This window comes from Gorilla gorilla, chromosome 18, assembly GCF_029281585.2.
Source record: "Gorilla gorilla gorilla isolate KB3781 chromosome 18, NHGRI_mGorGor1-v2.1_pri, whole genome shotgun sequence".
Taxonomy (NCBI): Eukaryota; Metazoa; Chordata; class Mammalia; order Primates; family Hominidae; genus Gorilla; species Gorilla gorilla.
In genome coordinates this window covers 104,535,685-104,558,678 of record NC_073242.2, presented here as the reverse complement: position 1 = coordinate 104,558,678, position 22,994 = coordinate 104,535,685, and the positions used below count along the sequence as shown (strand labels likewise).

Genomic DNA, 22,994 nt, shown 5'->3' with positions numbered 1-22,994 from the left:
GGACTCCTGCTGTTTCTTGGAGGCTGGTTTGCTTGAATCACAAGATGTTCCGTTTCAGCCAGACGAGCACGTCCCGACCCCCAGAGGTGCCCGTGTATCCTGGATGGGGACCCGCCGTGGCTCTTGCCTGCGCAGATGGCTTCCTGCTTTCTGAGCTCTGACGGCTTCTGTGTCCCTCCCCTTGCAGCCTAACGTGGCTGTGGCTGTGATGGGCCACATCTCAATCTCGTAGGACACAAAGACCCCCGTGGGTCCTATCCAGGGCAGCCCTGGCGCAGGGCCCTGTGTCAAAGTCCAGCTGAGCCGTGGGTCTGTGGGGGTCACCGGGTTGGGTGGGGTGGGGCTTGTCATGTGCTCTCATCCTTGTTGATGTGCACTGAGGCCATCTCGGAGACCACCTGGGTGCAGACGGCTTCCTTTCACTCCAGAGAACCTCCCCTGAGCTCGTCTTTCAGCGTCGGCTTCGGCCACCAGTAGGTTCATCTGCACAGCTTCCTACGAATTGCTTCCAGCGACTTGTGCATGTGTGGGTGGCTTCACGGAGACAGCCCCTTTCTCTCCTGTTCCTTTTTATTTTTCCCTACCATGGAGGACGAGGACCTGTCATTGCATTTGGAGCCCACTCTAATCCAGGATGATCTCAGCTCAAGATCCTCAACTTAATTACATCTGCATGTGTGAGTGGCTTCCCGGAGACACCCCTTTAGTCTCCTGTTCCTTTTTCTTTTTCCCTGCCATGGAGGACGAGGACACGCACGCACGGGAACTCAAGTTTAACCCCATGAGTATTTTATGCATGGGGCATTTTCAGCCCAGGTGTACGAAAATGGTCTCACTAAGGGGACTGCTCGGATGACCCATCCAGTGAGGGTGGCATTGCCTGTGTGGCAGTTCAAAGAATCGGAGACAAGCTCTAGAGAGAGAGAGGACACACACAGGTGCACGCATCTCACACACACACACGTGCACACGCGGGCACGCACACACAGGTGCACACGGCCATCACACCGGCCGTGTGAGAGGTGTTGCTTATATTGAAACGGTCTTCAGCCCAGAAGGTCACTGGTGGCAATAATGGTCTCATTAGACACGCCATCCATCATTCAAATAATCACAATTTAGAGCCCGCGTTTCATGCCGGGCTGGTTTAATCATTAGCAGCAGTTTGTAAACGGCCTAATTCACCTGGGATTCGGGGATATTGCATGATTTAGCAGGTGACCCCTGACCTCTGCGGGGGGTGGGGGGCGGAGAGCCTGCCTTGGAGGCAAAAGTGGAACAATGAGGCTGACTCACTCAGGGACAATTATTATGCTTAACAGCCTCACTGTCATCTTAGAAGGAAAAGGAGCCAAAAAAAAAAAATCCATAGGATGCTGAGCATTCCTTCCAGATCCTTCAGCATTCCTTCCAGATCCCACTTTAGAAGAAGGCAGTGGGGTTGGTTTAAACGCACCCAGCGTGCTCCCGAAGATAATGTTTTTGTTTCCGTAGATGCGGTGGCAGCTTTCTGGCGATTTCTAGGCAATGTACAGGAGGAAAGAAAGAAGGAAGGGGAGGGCACGGAGAAGCTCCGGAAGGCTGGATGCTTGGGGAAGGAGGTCAGGAGGCAGGACCGGCCGGCCGCCCTCCAGACGTCCAGATGTCCAGACGTCCAGCCAGCCAGAGACCGGTCTGCACCTGTCACAGGTGAGCAGCATTTGTTAGTGACATCTGCACAGGCATCAGTTGGGTAAAGGATGTTCCCGTGTTGTACGTGAGCGAGTTAGAGAAAACGCCACACTTTGAGACGAATTAAGAGTCCGTTTATTTAGCTGGCAGCCAAGAGACGGCTAACGCTCAAAGTTCTCTCGGCCCCGAAGAAGGGGCTAGATTTTTTTTTATACTTTGGTTTAGAAAGGGGAGGGGGGTCTAGTGAAAACCATTTTACAGAAATAAAGTAGGCAAAAAAGTTAAAAGGATAAATGGTTACAGGAAAGTAAACAGTTCCAGATGCAGGGGCTTTAAGACTATTACAAGGTGAAAGACGTGGGGCTTTGGGCATTATCAATCAGACGAATTCCTGGGAACTGCGGATATAGCTTGCCACAGTATCTTATCGGTTAATTGCATTCTTGGATGTGCTGGGAGTCAGCTTGCACGAGTCAAGTCCTTGAGGAAGGGGCTGCCAGTGAAAGAGCCAAGATGGAGTCTGTCTGGTTCTCTTAGCTAAGGGTGAGTCCATTCAGGTGGAAACAAGGCTAGGTGATTGAAGGAAAAGGGAGAGTCTAAAAACAGGGTTAGTAAAAACGAGGTTGGGCATTACAGGTGAAACCCCGTCTGCCTGTGCTAACAAATGCTGCTCACCTGTGACAGGTGCAGACCGGTCTCCGGCTGGCTGGACGTCCGCAGGGCGGCCGGCCGGTCCTGCCTCCTGGTCTCCTTCCCGAAGCATCCAGCCTTCCGGAGCACAGGCAGACGGGTACAGGATGGTCCCCAGGCCCTCATTCACTTGGAGGCAACAGGAGAAAATCCTCTCGCATTTCTGCAGCCGTCCGCGTTTCTGCGCACAGAGACGGTTAAATGCTTGTCATTTAACTTGTCATTCTGTCCGTAACGCAGTGTTCTATTTTTATTTCCATCGGTGCAAAGCTCATCACTCTCCGTCCCCTCCTGCCTGGGATGCTTGCAGCCCCCTTCCTGAGACGGTGGTGATCCCCCAGTACCAGATTTTTGGTGATCCCAGGGGGGCCACGGGGTGTGCCTGGCATCTCTTTTTCTTGTGATCATTTAAAATTCATCCTCGCTCCAAAGAAGATTATCTGTGCAGCAGTGTTGCCTCCGTGAGCCGTCCTGATTTTTTTTTTCCGGTATTTCAAAGGGAGGTTAGGGGATCGGGTTATTTTTGGTGAGAACAGCGGGAAACCAAGCCCTGACTTCTGGAGTCCCTGTGGTGCAGGAGAGGGATCTCTGAGGACCATGGTGGGAAAATAACTCATCCCTCCTTTGGTCATCTTTGGAGATGAGCTGAAACCAGGAGGGGCTCTAGTCACTTATCTATCTGTTTCTTAAATTTTATTTTATTTATTTATTTTTTTTGAGACAGAGTCTTGCTCTGTCACCCAGGCTGGAGTGCAGTGGTGCGATCTCGGCTCACTGTAACCTCCGCCTCCCGGGTTCAAGCGATTCTCCTGCCTCAGCCTCCTGAGTAGCTGGGACTACAGGCACCCGCCACCATGCCTAGCTAATTTTTTGTATTTTTAGTAGAGACAGGGTTTCACCATGTTGGCCAGGCTGGTCTTGAACTCCTGACCTCATGATCTGCCTGCCTCGGCCTCCCAAAGTGCTGGGATAACAGGCGTGAGCCACTGCAGCCAGTTGATTGTGAATTTCTTTTTTGAGACGGACTCTCGCTCTGTCACCTAGGCTGGAGTGCAGTGGCGCGATCTCAGCTCACTGCAAGCTCCACCTCCCGGGTTCACGCCATTCTCCTGCCTCGGCCTCCCGAGTAGCTGGGACTACAGGTGCCCACCACCACGCCCGGCTAATTTTTTGTATTTGTATTTTTAGTAGAGATGGGGTTTCACCGTGTTAGCCAGCATGGTCTCTATCTCCTGACCTCAAGTGATCCACCTGCCTCAGCCTCCCAAAGTGCTGGGATTGTGAATTTTTTTTAATGTGAACTCTTGGCCGGGCACAGTGGCTCATGCCTATTAATCCCTGCACTTTGGGAGACCAAGGTGGGTGGATCACTTAAGGTCAGGAGTTCAAGACCAGCCTGACCAATACGGAGAAACCCGGTCTCTACTAAAAATACAAAATCTAGCCGGGCATGGTGGTGGGCACCTGTACTCCCAGCTACTTGGGAGGCTGAGGCAGGAGAATGGCGTTAACCCGGGAGGCGGAGGCTGCAGTGAGCCAAAATCGCACCACTGCACTCCAGCCTGGGTAACAGAGCAAGACTCCATCTCAAAACGAAAAACGAAAAATAAATAAAGTGAACTCTTGACAGAAGAATAAAATACACACAGAAAAGTATTCCAGTGATAACTGCAAAGCTCTGTGAATTTTTACAACCCCTCAAACCCACCCAGGTCAGGAAATTAAAGCTCATCAGCTCCTCTGGGCCACTCCCCTCCCGGGATCACTCAGCCTTCTATATTTTATTTTATTTTATTTATGTATTTATGTATTTATTTATTTAGAGACAGAGTCTCGGTCTGTCACCCAGTCTGGGCTGCAGTGGCGCAATCTTGGCTCACTGCAACCTCCGCCTCCCGGGTTCATGCCATTCTCCTGCCTCAGCCTCCCGCGTAGCTGGGACTACAGGCGTCCGCCACCACGCCTGGCTAATTTTTATATTTTTTTTCGTAGAGATGGGGTTTCACCATGTTGGTCAGGCTGGCCTCGAACTCCTGAACTTGTGATCCGCCCGCCTCAGTCTTCCAAAGTGCTGGGATGACAGGTGTGAGCCACCGCACCCGGCCTCACTCAGCCCTTTAACAGGTTAGGTGAGTTTGGCCTGTTGGAGAACTTCTAATAAACGTTAAGTACCCGTCTTTACAGGTAGCTTCTTTCTACGCAAAACATGTTTTGAGATTTGTTGGTGTGGTCGTAACATGTTCCTTCTCATGCATGTGGATTTCCATCTGTTTTTCATAGAGATGAGGTCTCACTGTATTTTCCAAACAGAAAAGAAAAAAAAGGCAATTTTAATGTGTATCCAACAGATGACCACCATTGATTTGTACCCTATATGAGTCTGCTGGGGCCTCCATAGCAAAGTCCCCCAGCCCGGGTGGCTTAGAAACAACAGACATTGATTCTCCCACAGTCCTGCAGGTTGGAAGTCTGAGATCCAGGTATGGGCAGGGCTAGTTCCTCCTGAGGCCGCTCTCCTGGGCTTGGAGACGCCGTCTTCTCCCTGTGTCCTCACAGGGTCGTCCCTCTGTGTGTGTCTGTGTCCTCACCTCCTCCTCTTATAAGGACCCCGGTCCTATTGGATCAGGGCCCACCGTAGTGACCTCATTTTACCTTAATCACGTCTTTAAAAGCGGTCTGTCTCCAACAATCCTATTTCCAAATAAGGTCACATTCTGAGGTCCTGGGGGTTTGGGCGTTCATGGACGAATTTGTGGGGAAAACTCCATTCAGTGTGTCCCATACCCCACTGTGCTCAGGGGTCCAGCTACATGAGGGTGCCTTCGATGAAATTCCTCTGAGGTCATTCCTGCTGCTTCTACTTGGAGGTTCCCTGAGGAGTGTAGGTTTTGGGAACAGCTTTGGGAACAGCTTCAGGCCAGTAGCAGCCTGAGGGGGTCACCCCGGGAGGGAGAAAGAATTCTGGGAGATAAAAGGGAAGGGGGAGCTGGGCGCGGTGGCTCACGCCTGTAATCCCAGCAATTTGGGAGGCCAAGGCGGGTGCATCACGAGGTCAGGAGATCAAGACCAGCCTGGCCAACATGGTGAAACCCCGTCTCTACTAAAAATACAAAAATTAGCCAGGCATGGTGGCAGGCGCCTGTAGTCCCAGCTACTTGGGAGGCTGAGGCGGGAGAATGGTGTGAACCCGGGAGGCGGAGGCTGCAGTGAGCCGAGATCGCGCCCCTGCACTCCAGCCTGGGTGACAGAGTGAGACTCCATCTAAAATAAAAAATAAAACTAAAAATAAAAAGGGGGGGGGGGAAGGGGACAGGCACGTGGGTGTAAGAGTTAAAGAAAGAGGAAAGACACTTAAAATTCAGCTTAACAGTTAACGACAGATTTACTTTAGAGAAAATAAAGCTGAGATGGGCTTCTGACCGATTTTTCTCTTACAGACTAAGAATATATATTGGTTTTAGGGTGAGGCGGCTTATCCCAAGCTTGGAATGTTTCTGTGTGGGGGAGAAGTTTATGGCAGGGTTGGAATTGTCTGTGGGCAGAGGGCAGGTCATCTTGGTGCTGATATTTTTCCAGCCGGAGGGGGGTTATCTTGGGTCTGGCATCCTCCTGGCAGCGGGAGGGGGATTATCTTGGGTCTGGCATCATCCTGGCAGCCAGAGTGGGTTTATCTGGGTCTGGCATCGTCCTGGCAGCTGGAGAGGGTTTACCTTGGGGCTGGCCTGTCTTCTGGTCGGTGAGGAGTTTGGAATGTTTCTGGTCGGAGATGTTATTGGTGGTTTATGGTCTTGCTGACCTTTGCCATGAGGCCAACATCCTTTGAATTTAGGTGGTTTTTGATTAAGGTGAATTTTAATGTCAGTGGGGAGGAGATTCTTGGGGGAGGGAGGTGGGCAAAGGGTTCAACTTTAAAATCCGATGTGGGGAGGGTGTGGCTGAGCTTATTCGGCAGAGAAATTGTAACTCACGGGGTCTCGAAGGAGGAGGAATACGTCTTCAGTGGCACAGCAGCCCCATGCATCCAATCCAGGGGGCATCGGGAAGCCGTGGGGGCGGGGGTTCTGCCCCTGAAGGACCTTCCTAGGGCTCTGCTAGGGGGAGCTATGAGATCAGCCTGTGGAGGAGGATGTGTAGACACCTGCTGAGAATGGGGATTCAGTGTGAGGTTGGGGTCTGGCTCTCACTGACATGGAATTCACCTGTGAGCTTAACCGAACTCTTTTACAATAGATTAAGTAGAAAATAGAGGTAGCATTAAGTAGAATTAAATTCTGGAAATAGGATTAAACGGAATTAAATTCAAGGAAGAGCATTAAATAGAATTTAATTCTAGAAATAGCGTTAAATAGAAGCCAGTCTCCTTTAATACATTTATTTATTTTTATTAGAAATATGGGCTCTGTCGCCCAGGCTGGAGTACCGTGGTGCAGTCTTAGCTCACTGCAGCCTCGTACTCCTGGGCTCAACTGATCCTGCTGCCTCAGCCTCCCAAGTACCTGGGATCACAGGTGCACGCCACCACTCCTGACTAATTAAAACAAATTTTTTGTTTTTAGTAGAGATGAGGTCTTGCTATGTTGGCCAGGCTGGCCTTGAACATCTGGCCTCAAGTGATCTTCCCACCTCAGTTTCCTAAAGTTCTAGGATTACCAGCGTGAACCTCTTCACCAACCCAGAAAGCCACTCTGGAAAGGTAGAAAACAAAGAAAATTGGGCAAGTCATGGTGGTTCACGCCTGTAATCGCAGCACTTTGGGAGGCCGAGGCAGGTGGATTGCCTGAGGTCAGGAGTTCGACACCAGCCTGGCCAACATGGCGAAACCCCGTCTCTTCTAAAAATACAAAAAATTAGCCAGGTGTGGTGATGGGCGCCTGTCATCCTGAGGGAACAGAGAGACCCTCTCATATTGTTTTATTTTGTTTTATACTCAGTACCTGTTTTAAGAAGAAACAACAAGGAAGTAAAACCAAAGACGGGCACCCCGGTGCCAGGCCCGAAACCAAGCCTGGGCCTGCCTGGCCTAAACCCAGTAGTTAAAAATCAATTCATAACTTGGAAACCGATGTTATTCATAGATTCCAGACGTTGTATAGAAGAACACCGTGAAACTCCCTGCCCTGTTCTGTTTCTTTCTGACCACAGGTGCATGCAGCCCGTCACATACCCCCTTGCCTGCTCAAATCAATCACGACCCTTTCATGTGAAATCTTTAGTGTAGTGAACCCTTACAGGGGACAGAAATTGTGCATTCGGAGAGCTCAGATTTTAAGGCAGTAGCTTGCTGATGCTCCCAGCTGAATAAAGCCCTTCCTTCTACAACTCGGTGTCTGAGAGGTTTTGTCTGTGTCTCGTCCTGCTACAATCCCAGCTACTCAAGAGGCTGAGGTGGGAGAATCACTTCAACCCGAGAGGTGGAGGTTGCAGTGAGCCGAGACGGCACCGTTGCACTCCAGCCTGGGTGACAAGAGAAAAATGCTGTCTCAAAAAAGGCGGGACAATTAGAAGTGGGCAGGGGGCTTCCAGGTCATAGGTAGGTACAACATAAATAGTTGCATTCTTTTGAGTTCCTTTTTTATTTTGTTTTGAGACGGAGTCTTGCTTTGTCACCCAGGCTGGAGAGCAGTGGCGTGATCTCGGCTCACTGCAAGCTCCACCTCCCGGGTTCAAGCGATTCTCCTGCCTCAGCCTCCTGAGTAGCTGGGATTACAGGCACCTGCCACCACACCCGGCTAATTTTTGTATTTTTAGTAGAGACGGGGTTTCGCCATATTGGCCAGGCTGGTCTCGAACTCCTGACCTCAGGTGACCCTCCCACCTCACCCTGTCAAAGTGCTGGGATTACAGGTGTGAGCCACTGCACCTGACGATGTTTTGAGTTTGTGACGAGCCTTTTCCAAACGAGACAATCAGATATACATTTATCTCGGTGAGCACAGGGATGCCTTTCAGTGCTGTGTGTCCTTCGTCCATACGGAAATTCCTTCTGAGGGAGGTATGTAGCTTGTTTTCTCTCTTTCTTTCTTTCTTTCTTTTTTTTTTTTCCAATCTTAGGAGCTATCTTTTCTAGGAATAGGATGGAAGGCAGGGAAAAGTCAAGCTTTGGCTTACTCACTTATACGTTGTATTATTATTATTATTATTTGAGAGAGTCTTGCTCTCTGTCGCCCAGGCTGGACTGCAGTGGCGCGATCTCAGCTCACTGCAACCTCCACTTCCCGTGTTCAAGCGATTCTCCTGCCTCAGCCTCTTGAGTAGCTGAGATTACAGGAGCTCACCGCCACAGCCAGCTAATTTTTTGTATTTAGTAAAGATGGGGTTTTGCCATGTTGGCCAGGCTGGTCTCGAACTCCTGACCTCAGATGATCCACCCGCCTCGGCCTCCCAAAGGGCTGGGATTACAGGCGTGAGCCACCATGCCCGGCCCCAGTTTTATTATTTAAATCTTATGAAACCAAAAAGAGATGCACATTACAGCTGAGCCAGGAAGAGGTGCAAAGAGAGCGAGAATGTCGCCTTTTTGGGGAGTTGAACACACAAAAAAACCCTGTCCCATTCATGTTCTCAAGACAAATATAACTAATTTCTCATGTGTTGGGGACTGGACGTGAATTTGCAAAAATGACTGAGGTCTGACCCTGATCCTTCCTAGAAACTGGGAGGTGAAGCATTCTTTTCTTTCTTCTCTTTGAAGATCACATTTCAAAGAGGTGGTTCCCAGGTCCTGGAGGAGACATTCCGGCCGCCCGACAGGCAAAAGGCTCATTCATCCATTTAAGACACTTACATGCATTTGAAAAGAATGGAAAAAGGAACTCTGCAAGACAAGGAGGGCTGGGGGAAATCTCTTCCCTCTTCCTTTATCTCCAGCGGGGAAGGAGCAAGCATCTGACTGTCAGGGTGTGTTTGTCCTCAGGGAAGCAGCCGTCGGAATGTCAGGATCTGGGTTTCAGCCCACAGGTTGATTCCTTTTCTGTGCGGTTTCATTTGTAGCCAGGACACCGACGTGCTTCTGTTACAGGACAGGAGTCCCGATCCAGACCCCAAGAGACGGTTCTTGGATCTCACGCAAGAGAATTCAGCGCGAGTCCACAGTGCAAAGTGAGAGCAAGTTTATTAAGAAAGTAGAGAAGCCGGGCGCAGTGACTCACTCCTGTCATCCCGGCGCTTTGGGAGGCCGAGGCGGACGGATCACTGGAGGTCAGGAGTTCGAGACCAGCCTGGCCAACACGGTGAAACCCCGTCTCTATTAAAAATACAAACATTAGCCGGGCGTGGTGGTGGGCACCTGTAATCCCAGCTACTCGGGGGGCTGAGGAAGGAGAATCACTTGAACCCAGGAGGCGGAGGTTGCAGTGAGCTGAGATCGCGCCACTGCACTCCAGCCTGGTGACAGAGCGAGACTCCGTCTCAAAAAAAAAAAAAAAAAAAAGAAAGAAAGAAACAGAAAGTAGACGAATAAAAGAATGCCTACTCCATAGACAGAGCAGCCGGGAGGCCTGCTGATTGCCCATTTTTATGGTTATTTCTTGATGAAATGCTAAACAAGAGGTGGATCATTCATACCTCCTGTTTTTGTTGGTTGGTTGTTTTTTTGAGACAGAGTCTTGCTCTGTCCCCCAGGCTGGAGTGCAGTGGCGCGATCTCGGCTCACCGCAACCTCTGCCTCCCGGGTTCAAGCGATTCTCCTGCCTCAGCCTCCTGAGTAGCTGGGACTACAGGTGCCCGCCACCATGCCTGGCTAAATTTTTGTATTTTTAGTAGAGACGGGGTTTCACCGTGTTAGCCAGGCTGCTCTCAATCTCCTGACCGCGTGATCTGCCCGCCTCGGCCTCCCAAAGTGCTGGGATGACAGGCGTGAGCCACCGTGCCCAGCCCAAAGATGCCTTTTAAGAAACAAGATATTTGGGAGGCTGAAGAGGGTGGATGGCCTGAGGTCAGGAGTTCGAGACCAGCCAAAGATGCCTTTTAAACAAGCTATTTGGGAGGCTGAAGAGGGTGGATGACCTGAGGTCAGGAGTTCGAGACCAGCCTGGGATGACAGGCATGAGCCACGGCACCCGGCCCAAAGATGCCTTTTAAGAAACAAGATATTTGGGAGGCTGAAGAGGGTGGATGGCCTGAGGTCAGGAGTTCGAGACCAGCCAAAGATGCCTTTTAAACAAGATATTTGGGAGGCTGAAGAGGGTGGATGACCTGAGGTCAGGAGTTCGAGACCAGCCTGGGTTGACAGGCGTGAACCACCGTGCCCGGCCCAAAGATGCCTTGTAAGAAACAAGATATTTGGGAGGCTGAAGAGGGTGGATGGCCCGAGGTCAGGAGTTCGAGACCAGCCAAAGATGCCTTTTAAGAAACAAGGTATTTGGGAGGCTGAAGAGGGTGGATGACCTGAGGTCAGGAGTTCGAGACCAGCCTGGGATGATAGGCGTGAGCCACTGCGCCCGGCCTCATGCCTCCTGTTTTTAGGACATACAGGGTAACTTCCTGCGTGGCTATGACATCTGTAAACGGTCCTGGTGCTGGTGGGAGTGTCTTTTAGCAGCAAATGAATTACAATTAGTGTAAGGTACAATTAGTGCGGTGAGGACAACCTGAGGTCACTTTCGTTACCATCTTGGTTTTGGCGGGATTTGGCCGGCTTCTTCACTGCAAGCTGTTTTATCAGCAACTCTTTATGACCTGTGTCTTGTGCCAACCTCCTCTCTCATCCTGTAGGTTAGAATGCCTTAACCTGGGGAGGCCGAGGCAGGTGGATCACCTGAGGTTGGGAGTTCGAGATCAGCCTGACCAACATGGCGAAACCCCGTCTGTACTAAAAATACAAAATTAGCAGGACGTGGTGGCTCATGCCTGTAATCCCAGCACTTTCGGAGGCCAAGGCGGGTGGATCACCTGAGGTCGGGAGTTCGAGACCAGCCTGATCAACATGGAGAAACCCCGTCTCTACTAAAAATACAAAATTAGCCAGGCGTGGTGGCGCATGCCTGTAATCGCAGAACTTTCGGAGGCCAAGGCGGGCAGATCACCTGAGGTCGGGAGTTCGAGACCAGCCTGACCAACATGGAGAAACCCCGTCTGTACTAAAAATACAAAATTAGCGGGACGTGGTGGCACCTGCCTGTCATCCCAGCACTTTGGGAGGCCAAAGCAGGTGGATCACCTGAGGTCGGGAGTTCGAGACCAGCCTGGCCAACATAGAGAAACCCCGTCTCTACTAAAAATACAAAATTAGCCAGGCGTGGAGGTGCACGCCTGTAATCCCAGAACTTTGGGAGGCAAAGGTGGGTGGATCACGAGGTCAGGAGTTCAAGACCAGCCTGACCAACATGGAGAAACCCCGTCTCTACTAAAAATACAAAATTAGCCAGGCATGGAGGCGCATGCCTGTAATCCCAGAACTTTGGGAGGCCAAGGTGGGTGGATCACGAGGTCAGGAGTTCAAGACCAGCCTGACCAACATGGAGAAACCCCGTCTCTACTAAAAATACAAAATTAGCCAGGCGTGGAGGTGCACGCCTGTAATCCCAGAACTTTGGGAGGCCAAGGTGGGTGGATCACGAGGTCAGGAGTTCGAGACCAGCCTGGCCAGCATGGTGAAACCCCGTCTGTAATAAAAATACAAAAATTAGCCAGGCGTGGTGGCACGTGCCTGTCATCCCAGCTACTCAGGAGGCCGAGGCAGGAGAATTGCTTGAACCCGGGAGGTGGAGGCTGCAGTGGAGCCGAGATTGCACCACTGCACTCCAGCCTGGGTGATAGAGCGAGACTCTGTCTTAAAAAAAAGAAAAAAAAAACCCCTTAACCTTCTGAGAATGCAGCCCAGAAGGTCTCAGCCTCATTTTACCCAGCCCCTGTTGAAAGTGGAGTTGCTTTATTTCCAACACCTCTGACACTGCTGTCTGGGAATCTTCCGAATGATTAGAGAGTTACAGAAAGTGAAGGCGCCTTGATCGGGAGAAGCTGGTGCCCTCTCTCTCACGGCGTCTGTGGGACAATTGTCCGGGAAGAGGGCGGCTCTGGGCACTCCGGGGGGCTGGAGGTGGGAGCTTCGCATCCTGGAGGTGGCTGTGTGTTTTGGAGACTCATTGTACCACATAAAACACCCTTAAATATCCTTGCCTTCCCCTCCTATTTTGTATAATAATAATATAATTATATTTTATAATTAATAAAATATTATTTTATAATTAATAAAATATTATTTTATAATTAATAAAATATTTTATAATTAATAAAATATTGTTTTATGATAATTAATAAAAATATTGTTTTATAATAATTAATGAAATATTTTAATAAGTAATAAAATATTATTTTAATAATAAAATATTTTAATAATTGATAAAATATTATTTTTAATAATTAATAAAATAATTCTATAAATGTGACGTATAACAAAATATTCTATAATAATAAAATAATTATATAATATAATTAATAAAATAATTTTATGATAAATTTTATACATAAATTTTATAATAAATAAATAATTTTATAATAAATATAATTTGTAACAAAAATTCCATAATAATTAATAAAATAATTATATAATAATATAATTAATAAAATAATTTTATAATAAATATAATTTGTAATAAAAATTCTATAATTAATAAAATAATTATATAATATATTATGTGGTATTACTACAATCATAATTATATTAATATATAATTATGTATATACATGTTTTTTGAGACGGAGTTTCGCTCTTGTTGCCCAGGTTGGAGTGCAGGGAAGCGATCTCAGCTCACCACAACCTCTGCTTCCCGGGTTCAAGCGATTCTCCTGCCTCAGCCTCTGGAGTAGCTGGGATGACAGGCATGCGCCATCACTCCCGGCTAATTTTGTATTTTTAGTAGAGATGGGGTTTCTCCATGTTGGTCAGGCTGGTCTCAAACTCCTGACCTCAGGTGATCCCCCTGCCTCAGCCTCCCAAAGTGCTGAGATTACAGGCGTGAGCCACTGCCTTTGGCCAATAGATAATAATAATAATCGCATATTATTAATTAATATATTATAATTAATATATACATAATATAATTACATAATTTACTATGTTAATATATAATAGAAAAGATTATATGATTAATATATAATTATATTATTAATATATTATATTAATATATTTATTATATTTTATATAACATTTACATTATATTATTATATAACATTTATGTATTATAATATAGTATTTAATATATAATGATGATATATAATATTTAATACATAATAATATATATTTATATATTATAATATATATTATACATTATAATATGGTATATATTTTATAATATAGTAGTAATAATATATTCCCTGCGAAGTATAATAATAATTATTATTATTATTAAGAGACAGGGTCTTGCTCTATTGCCCAGGCTGGAGTGCAGTGGCAGGATCATAGCTCACTGCAGCCTCAACCTCTCGGGCTCAAGCAATCCTCCCATTTTAGCCTCCTGAGTCACTGGGACTACCGGTGTACACCACCATGCCCAGCTAATTTTTTAATTTTTTGCATAGAAGGCGAGTCTCACTATGTTGCCCAGCCGGTCGGGAACCCCTAGGCTCAAGCACCCTTCCCAGCTTCCAAAGTGCTGTGGTGACAGGTGTGAGCCACCATGCCCGGCCAGGTTGGACAAGTACTAACATACTGTTCATAACATAAGCTGTATGCCGGATGCATACAGCCGGCCTATAGTTTCTGCAAATCCAGAAAAGCTTACTGCAACTGCAGAAAGAAAAAAAAAAAGAGAGAAAGAGAGAGAGAGGGAGGGAGGGAGGGAGGGAGGAAGGAAGGAAGGAAGGAAGGAAAGAAGGAAGTAAGGAAGGAGAGGGAGGGAGGAAGGAAGGAAGGAGAGGGAGGAAGGAAGGAGAGGGAGGGAAGGAAGGAAGGAGGGAAGGGAGGAAGGACGGAAGGAAGGAAGGGAGGAAGTAAGGAAGGGAGGAAGGAAGGAAGGAGAGGGAGGGAGGAAGGAAGGAAAGGGAGGAAGGAAGGAAGGAGAGGGAGGGAGGAAGGAAGGAAAGGGAGGAAGGAAGGAAGGAGAGGGAGGGAGGAAGGAGAGGGAGGGAGGAAGGAAGGAAGGAGAGGGAGGGAGGAAGGAAGGAGACGGAGGAAGGAAGGAGAGGGAGGAAAGAAGGAGAGGGAGGGAGGAAGGAAGGAAGGAGACGGAGGGAGGAAGGAAGGAGACGGAGGAAGGAAGGAGAGGGAGGGAAGGAAGGAAGGAGGGAAGGGAGGGAGGAAGGAAGGAGACGGAGGAAGGAAGGAGAGGGAGGGACGGAAGGAAGGAGGGAAGGGAGGAAGGAAGGAAGAAAGGGAGGAAGGAAAGAAAGAAGGAAGGAAGATTCTAATTCAAATCAGTTGCTTAAGAGGGAGAGATCAGGAAATTCCCAACTAAAGTGCTGGGGTGACAGGTGTGAGCCACCATGCCCGACCAGGTTCCCCAGCTGTTTGGACAAGTAGTAACAAGCAGCTAACTGCAAATGCAAAAAGAAAGAAGAAGGAAAGAAAGAAAGAGAGAGAAAGAAGGAAGAAAGGAAAGAAAGAAGAAAAGAAAAAACCAATTCTAATTCAAATCAGTTGCTTAAGAGGAGAGATCAGGAAGAAAGAAAGAAGAACAGAAGGAAAGAGAAAGAAAAAGAAAAGAGAGAAGAAAGACACAGAAGAAAGAGAGAAGGAAGGAAGGGAAAGAAGGAAAGAAGGAAGGAAAAAGAAAGGGAAAAAGAAAGAAAAGAAAAACTAATTCAAATCAGTTGCTTAAGAGGGAGAGATCAGGAAGAAAGAAAGAAGGAAAGAGAAAGAAAGAAAAAGAAGAAAGAAAGAAAGAAAAACAAATCCTAATTCAAATCAGTTGCTTAAGAGGGAGAAATAAGGCAATTTCCCACCAGGAGGATGCCATCTAGATCGGACGGCGTTGTTGGTCCATCCCTGACTCTGAAGTCACTAACAAAACTCCCAGGCTTTGTGCAAAGGAGAACCTCTAAGCCCCTGGGAATGGCGTTCTCTCGCTCTCCACCATGAGTCTGGCTGGCTCGCCTCCTTGTAGAATGAGGTGGCCGCAAGTTTGGCGGCCTCTGGAGAAACGGCGGTGCATTTCTTGACGTAAGAAGTAATGTAGAGGGTGGGGGAGTGTCTGTTCCATGATAATTTCTGAATAGTGCTTTTCTCCGGAGCCATACATCATTGTCAAGTCAGAAGATTACACGTACCGTTTCCTTTGTGAACCAGGGACTCGGGGTGGGTGCAGATGTCCCCAAATGCAAATCCGCCTGGTAGATAGAGTGAGATAGATATGAATGTAGAAACCACGGGTCTCCTTCCCCCACAACCCACCTTTGTTGTTTGTTTGTTTTAGGTGATTCAGGGACAAAACTTTCCTGAAACAACAAGGCTCAAATTATATCATAATTACAGACATCCGTCGGCAAGCCCGCGTTTTATTTCAAGGCCGGGAGCTGAAATGATCGTGTTCAGTCACGCACACCATCTATGATAAGGTAGGTCTGGGTGGGAAGGGAGGTGCAAAATACATGCGATCATTCACTGAGATGAAAATAAAGTCAGTTGAGCTCTCTCCCCCAGGAGGGAACAGGAAGGCAAACGTTTATCTGGCTGAAAACACAGGCAAAAAAATTTAGACAATGTATATAGCTGCAACCAGATTTGGAGACAGAGGCCAAGCACCTGAATCGTTGCCCCAACTTTCCAGTTTTAACCTGATACTCGGTATGTCATGTTATTTTGTTTTACTATTATTTTATTTTATGTTTTTAATTTATTTTTTTCAGACGGAGTCTCGCTCTGTCACCCAGGCCGGAGTGCAATGGCGCGATCTCAGCTCACTGCAACCTCCACCTCCCGGGTTCAAGCGATTCTCCTGCCTCAGCCTCCCGAGCAGCTGGGACTACAGGTTCCCCCCACCACGCCTGGCTAATGTTTGTATTTTTAGTAGAGACGGGATTTCACCCCGTTGGCCAGGATGGTCTCGAACTCCTGACCTCGTGATCCACCCACTTCAGCCTCCCAAAGTGCTGGGATGACAGGCGTGAGCCACCGCGCCCAGCCCTATTTTTTTCTTTTTTGAGACGGAGTCTCGCTCTGTCGCCCAGGCTGGAGTGCAGTGGCACGATCTCGGCTCACTGCAAGCTCCGCCTCCCAGGTTCACGCCATTCTCCTGCCTCAGCCTCCCGAGTAGCTGGGACTACAGACGCCCGCCAGCACGCCCGGCTAATTTTTTTTTTTTTGTATTTTTAGTAGAGAAGGGGTTTCACCGTGTTACCCAGGATGGTATTGATCTCCCGACCTCGTGATCCACCCGCCTCGGCCTCCCAAAGTGCTGGGATGACAGGCGTGAGCCACCGCGCCCAGCCCTATTTTTTTCTTTTTTGAGACAGTCTCGCTTTGTCGTACAGGCTGGAGTGCAGGGGTGCAATCAGGGTTCACTGCAGCCTCGAACTCCCAGGCTCAAGCGATCTTCCTGCCTCAGCCTCCCAAGTAGCTGGAACCACAGGTCCGCACCACCACGCCCCGCTATTTTTTGTGTTTTTTGTAGGGACGGGGTTGCACCATGTTGCTCAGGCTGGTCTCGAATTCCTGTGCTCAAGCGATCCGCCATCCTGGGCCTCCCAAAGTGCTGGGGTTACAGGCATGCGGCCCCACGCCGGCCCAGTCTTTCCCTCTCCCACTGCTTCCCAGGGCTTCGCCTGTCTGATCCCTGCCTGGGCACTGGCGCAAGGTCGCCTGCGAGCGCCAGGCCTTCCTGCCCGGTGGGAGACCGGAGGGCCCGCTCTCCGGCTCGATCTGGTTCCCGGGTCAGCCAGCAGCCGCGCCTCTTCCTCCCGGACCCGGGACCCGCCCCTTGGCCGGGGCCGCGGCCGCAGCGCCCCCGGAGGGGCCGCCCTGCGCATGCTCGCGGGAGGTGGGTGACCCGGGCGCGCGCTGCCCGAGGCCGGGGGGCGGTGGGGACAGCACAGGCGGGGCGGCTGAGCCGAGACCTTCCCACCCCGCCCCACGCCTGGTTGGGGACCTGACGCACCGTCGTGAGTGCGGCGGGTGCAGGTGTCCCTGGGGGCCGGGGGCAGACACTGGTGCGGGACGACCTGCTCTCGAGGGGGTCCGCAGGCCACACCCACAGAAACTGGGGCGCCTCCAGTCACCGCCGCGGTCCGCCCCGCCCGAGGCTTTGACCCCCTGAATCAGCGTCGGGGCAGGGATCCGCGTGGGGTGGAAGAGGCTGGGAAACTGGGGAGTCCCGGGCCTCCTCTGGAGCCGCCCGCCCTTGGCTGGCTGGTCCTTCTCTTCCTCCGCTCCCGCCGGGCTGGGCCCTGGGCCGCCCTCACTCCCTGCCCTCTGCAGCCTCCCTTGCGTTTGTCATTCACTCTGCCAGGCTCTCCTTCTGCCTCCGCATGCCCAACGATCCGGAGAAAAACACGGACCATGACATCAAAAGGCCTTGGCAAAGGAAACGTGATTATTGTGATACAAGATTCTGCACCTCAAAGGGGATCCCTGTAGTGAGTTTTGGAAAACGTACAAAGCCTGGCTTACAGTATGCCTGTTATCTGTGGCGTTTCATCTGGGGAACTTACTTTTCCTTGATAGGGTAAACTATTCTCATCCAGAGTATGTCCCTCAGTCTGTAAAAGTCCATGGTGCCCTACATCTATTAGGGGAGTGAGGAAGGGCAGTGGGCATTGGATCTGCTTCTTTGAAAGCCCCCACCTGTGTTTAGCTTCTCTGTTAGAGGCCTTTGAACCAGAGCAACTCCATTTTGAGTAGGCGCTTGGTACAATGAGGCTGAGACCTACTGGGCTGTGTTCCCAGGCGGTTGAGGCATTCTAAGTCACAGGATGAGATGAGAGGTCGGCACAAGCAGTAAAGAAGCCGCGGCCAAAACCCACCAAAACCAAGATGGGGATGCGAATGACCTCTGGTCGTCCTCACTGCTACACTCCCACCAGCGCCAAGACAGCTTACAAATGCCGTGGCAACGCCAGAATGTTACCCTATATGGTCTAAAAAGGGGAGGCATGAATAATCCACCCCTTCTTTAGCATATAATCAATAAATAACCATAAAAATGAGCAACCAGCAGCCCTCGGGGCTGCTCTATGGAGTAGCCGTTGTTTTATTTCTTTACTTTTTTTTTTTTTTGAGAGGGAGTCTTGCTCTTGCTCAGGCTGGAGTGCAGTGGCGTGATCTCGGCTCACTGCAATCTCCTTCTCCTGGGTTCAAGCGATTCTCCTGCCTCAGCTTTCGAGTGGCTGGGACTTCAGGTGCCCACCACCATGCCGGCTTTTTTTTTTTGTACTTTTAATAGAGACGGGGTTTCACCACGATGGCCAGGGTGGTCTCGAACTCCTGTCCTCAGATGATCTGCCCGCCTTGGCCTCCCAAAGTGCTGGGATTATAGGCGTGAGCCACCGTGCCCAGCCCTATTCCTTTACTTTTTTTTTTTTGAGGTGGATTCTCACACCTGACCTCCAATATGTTTATTCATATTGCTGAGGCAGGGGATTGCTTGAGCCCAAGAGTTTGAGGTTGCAGTGAACCATGATCATAAGCTGTATTTCAGCGTGAGTGAGAGATTGAGAACTTGTCTCACAAAATAAAAGTTAAAAAGTCCTTATCTGGAGGTGAGAAAGCCAAATACAAAGGTCTTCTCAGTTGGTTCCCAGTCTTCCCAGTCCAGCAGCCTCAGCATCACCAGGGAGCTGGTTAGGCAAATTCTCGGCGGCCCCAACCTACTGAATTGGAGACCCTGAAGATGGGGCTATCTGAATTTTAACAAGGCCTCCAGGTTTGCATGCTCAAGACTGAGAACCACTGGCAAAAGCAAACAATTTGAATCTGAAGTCAGCCCACCTGCATTTGAATACAGGCCCTGCCGCTTAATAACTGTGATTTAGAGCAAGTTAGTTACTTAACAGCTAGGTTGACCAATTGTCCGAGTTTGCCTGGCACTGTCCTGATTTCAGCATTGAAAGTACTACATTATCGCTGTGGCTCACGCCTGTAATCCCAGCTTCTCAAGCTGTCCCTGTGGAATCCTCCATATCGGTACATTCATCCCTATCTAGCATCCCCTTCCTCCCTCGCCCGTCCTGCACCCTCAGAATTCATTCTCAGATCAGCTTCCCGGATTTTTGCCAATATCAATTAAAAATTTTTTTTAGCCAACCATGTACTGTGAGTAAGCCAATATCAATTAGCAAAATCTTTAGTTTCTTTTGGTGATTCAGTATCTTCCCCCTGGAGTTTTTTGATGATTCAGTACCCTCCTAGATTTGGCCCCTGGGGCCTGCGGGGTTGTGACTTGTCATTTAATTCTGGAGAAAATGAGGGGTAGGGCTTATAAGGAGACTCCTTCGGGGCAGGGTCATTACAGGGTGTGTTACATAGGGAAATGCTAGCTGCTGGCTAGCTCTCGCTCTTGAAAGGCTCTTCCTCCCTCAACTGAAATGGGGAAGGGGGAACCCCGGCCGACTGAGGTCCTGACATCTTTAGCACATGGCTTCTTAGGTCACCCAGGGCATCCAGGTTACCAGCTTGGGAAACAGGAGATGTAGGTTGGAGGAAGAGGCTACAGCCCATCCTGGAAATAACTGCCATCCGTCCCACCCATATGGTTAGGCTTTGTGTCCCCACCCAGATCTCATCTCGAATTATAATCCCCACGGGTTGAGGGATGGACCAGGTGGAGGTACTTGCATCATGGGGGCAGTTTCCCCCATGCTGTGCTCGTGAGAGTGAGTGAGTTGTCACGAGATCTGATGGTTTTAAAGCGTGGCAGTTCCTCTTTCTCATGCTTACGTCCTCGTAACTGTCCTGTGGAGAAGGTGTCTGCTTTCCCCTACCTCTATGGTTGTAAGTTTCCTGAAGCCTCCCCAGCCGTGTGGAACTGTGAGTCAATTAAACTTCTTTATAAGTTACCCAGTCTCGGTGTTTGTTTTTTTGAGATGGAGATTTGCTCTTGTTGCCCAGGTTGGAGTGCAATGGCGTGATCTCGGCTCTTTGCAACCTCTGCCTCTTGGGTTGAAGCTATTCTCCTGCCTCAGCCTCCCAAGTAGCTGGGATTACAGGCGTGAACCACCACACCCAGCTAGTTTTGTATTTTTAGTAGAGAGGGGGTTTCATTATGTTGGTCAGGCTGGTCTTGTGCTCCAAGCCTCAGGTGATCCGCCCACCTCGACCTCCCAAAGTGCTGGGATTACAGGCATGAGCCACCGCACCCAACCTTGGATGTTTCTTTATAGCAGTGTAGAAACAGACTCACCCGTCGCTGCAGGCCATACCTCAGCTGCATAGAACACCTAACTGCCCGCAAGGGAGTTCCTGCTACTAGGATCTTCAGGGTGACAAAGAGGAAGCTTTGGCTGGCAAGGGTGGTGGGGAGGGGAGGGGCTAGGTACCTAAGGCTTCCCTATCTTTCCACACAGCCTAATTTTCATAGCCTCTGGTCTCCACATTTCACTCTTTCCCAAATAAAGACCTTTTAAGGTGTGGGTCCCCTTGGTCATTCTGTAACCATTGGATCAAGTTTTCAGTTTTTTCTGCTCTCTCAGCTGCAAAATAACACATTTGAGTTTTGGTGTTTTTTTTTGTTTTGTTTTTGTTTTTTTTGAGACAAAGTCTCACTCTGTCGCCCAGGCTGGAGTGCAGTGGTGTGATCTCAGCTCACTGTAACCTCTGCCTCCTGGATATAAGCGATTCTCCTGCCTCAGCCTCCCAAGTACCTGGGATTACAGGCACCCGCCACCACACCTGGCTAATTTCTGTATTTTTAGTAGAGACGGGGTTTTGCTATTTTGGCCAGGCACACTCGGGTTTTCTAACCATACCTTGAGCCAAGAATTTGGATTCTGAGCTTGTCTTTTCATTTAAGCTATGTGGCACTGTTAACATGACCGCCCTGCCCAGCAGATCTTGACTTCAGTGTAATCTTTATTCTCTTCTATGGCAGGAGCCATTAGGTCCCCCAAAGCCTTGCCTTTGATGGGTACTTTGTTCCCGGGGAGAATGGGATTAGCTGTCTTGTGAGGGCATGCCATGGGGCTGCTGGTGTCCTGTCCCTTAATACCGGCTGGATTTTCACTGTCCTCTGGCCACTTTCCAGCCTTCAAATTGCTCCCGTTTCCTTTGGGGCTTCTTGCTCTGTCCAGTGCTGGTCCTATTTTTGTGAGAATCAAGGTTCTTAGTTTTAACCAACAGAAACTAATTCTGGCAACTTGAAGCAGAAAGGGACTTTGTCAGAGGTACTGGCTAGTTCCTAGGAGCTCTGAAAGGGTCAGAAAATCAAATTGGGAAGAGGCCATGGGGCAAAGCTGGCCAGGTGAAGACCCCACAGCCTCTGCTGGCACAGAAGCTACAATTGGCACCACCGAAGTGGGACAGAAACTGCCACCTGTGCAAGCTATATGTAGTGGCTGTCGCTGTCACCATCAATTTTTGAGATGATGCTTCTTCCTGCCTGCCACTTTAATTCAAAGCGAAGGCCAGGTGCAGTGGCTCATGCCTGTAATGCCAGCACTTTGGGAGGCCAAGGCAAGAGGATCGCTTGAGGACAGGAGTTTGAGATCAGCCTGGGCAACAGGGTGAGACCCCGTCTAGCCAAAAAATACGAAAAAAATAGCTGGGCAGAAAGAAAATGGCTCATGTCTGTAATCCCAGCACTTCAGGAGGCCGAGGCGGGTGGATCACCTGAGGTCAGAAGTTTGAGATTAGCCTGGCCAACACGGTGAAACACTGTCTCTACTAAAAATACAAAAAATTAGGTGTGGTGGCACACGCCTGTAATCCCAGCTACTCAGGAGACTGAGGTAGGAGAATCGCTTGAACCCGGGAGGTGGAGGTTGTAGTGAGCTGAGATCTCACCATTGCACTCCCCGCTGGGTGACAGACCAAGACTAGTCTCAAAAAAAAAAAAAAAAAAAAAAAAAAATAGGGGCCACGTAGATGGAAGGACAAGAATAAAGAAACTGAGGCCGGGTATGGTGGCTCACGCCTGTAATTCCAGCACTTTGGGAGTCCGAGGTGGGTGGATCACCTGAGGTCGGGAGTTCGAGACCAGCCTGACCAACACGGAGAAACCCTGTCTCAACTAAAAATACAAAAATTAGCCAGGCATGGTTTTAACATAAACCATGTTACATCAAACATAACATATGTTTGATTTTAACATAAAAAAAAAGGGCTGCCTTCTGCTTGCAAAAGAAATGCACACAGGCTGCTGGCAGAGAGTTCTGGAAGATGATAAAGGAAAAAAATAAATTAATTCGAGAAAACTTTGAGACACCTAACAGCACAAATACCCTCAGTCTTTAGAGAACAGCTGGGGATACACATTCTAGCTCATTTCCCCATGGAATTTTTATTTTTATTTTTTGAGATGAGTCTCTCTCTGTTGCCGAGGCTGGAGTGCAATGGTGTGATCTCAGCTCACTGCAACCTCCGTCTCCCGGGTTCAAGCGATTCTCCTGCCTCAGCCTCCCAATAGCTGAGATTACAGGCATCTGCCACCAAGCCCCGCTAATTTTTGTATATTTACTAGAGACGGGGTTTCACCGTGTTGGCCAGGCTGGTCTCAAGCTCCTGACCTCAGGTGATCCGCCCGCCTCAGCCTCCCAAAGTGCTGGGATTA

The 22,994-nt window shown here is 49.2% G+C and overlaps 1 long non-coding RNA gene across 3 annotated transcripts; it reads left to right on the top strand.

Moving 5' to 3' along the window:
• Positions 1–555: 555 nt before the first annotated feature.
• LOC129527731 (uncharacterized) lies at positions 556–18,438 on the top strand. 3 transcript variants are annotated; one of them, XR_008672788.2, is made up of 4 exons: positions 556–677; positions 1,495–1,689; positions 15,711–15,852; positions 16,144–18,438. It is a non-coding gene; the product is annotated as an uncharacterized lncRNA (long non-coding RNA). The 3 variants fall into 3 exon arrangements; XR_008672787.2 differs by lacking the exon at positions 556–677 and adding an exon at positions 4,354–4,490 and having other exon boundaries at positions 1,404–1,689; XR_008672786.2 differs by lacking the exon at positions 556–677 and having other exon boundaries at positions 1,404–1,689.
• The last annotated feature ends 4,556 nt before the right edge of the window (positions 18,439–22,994 follow it).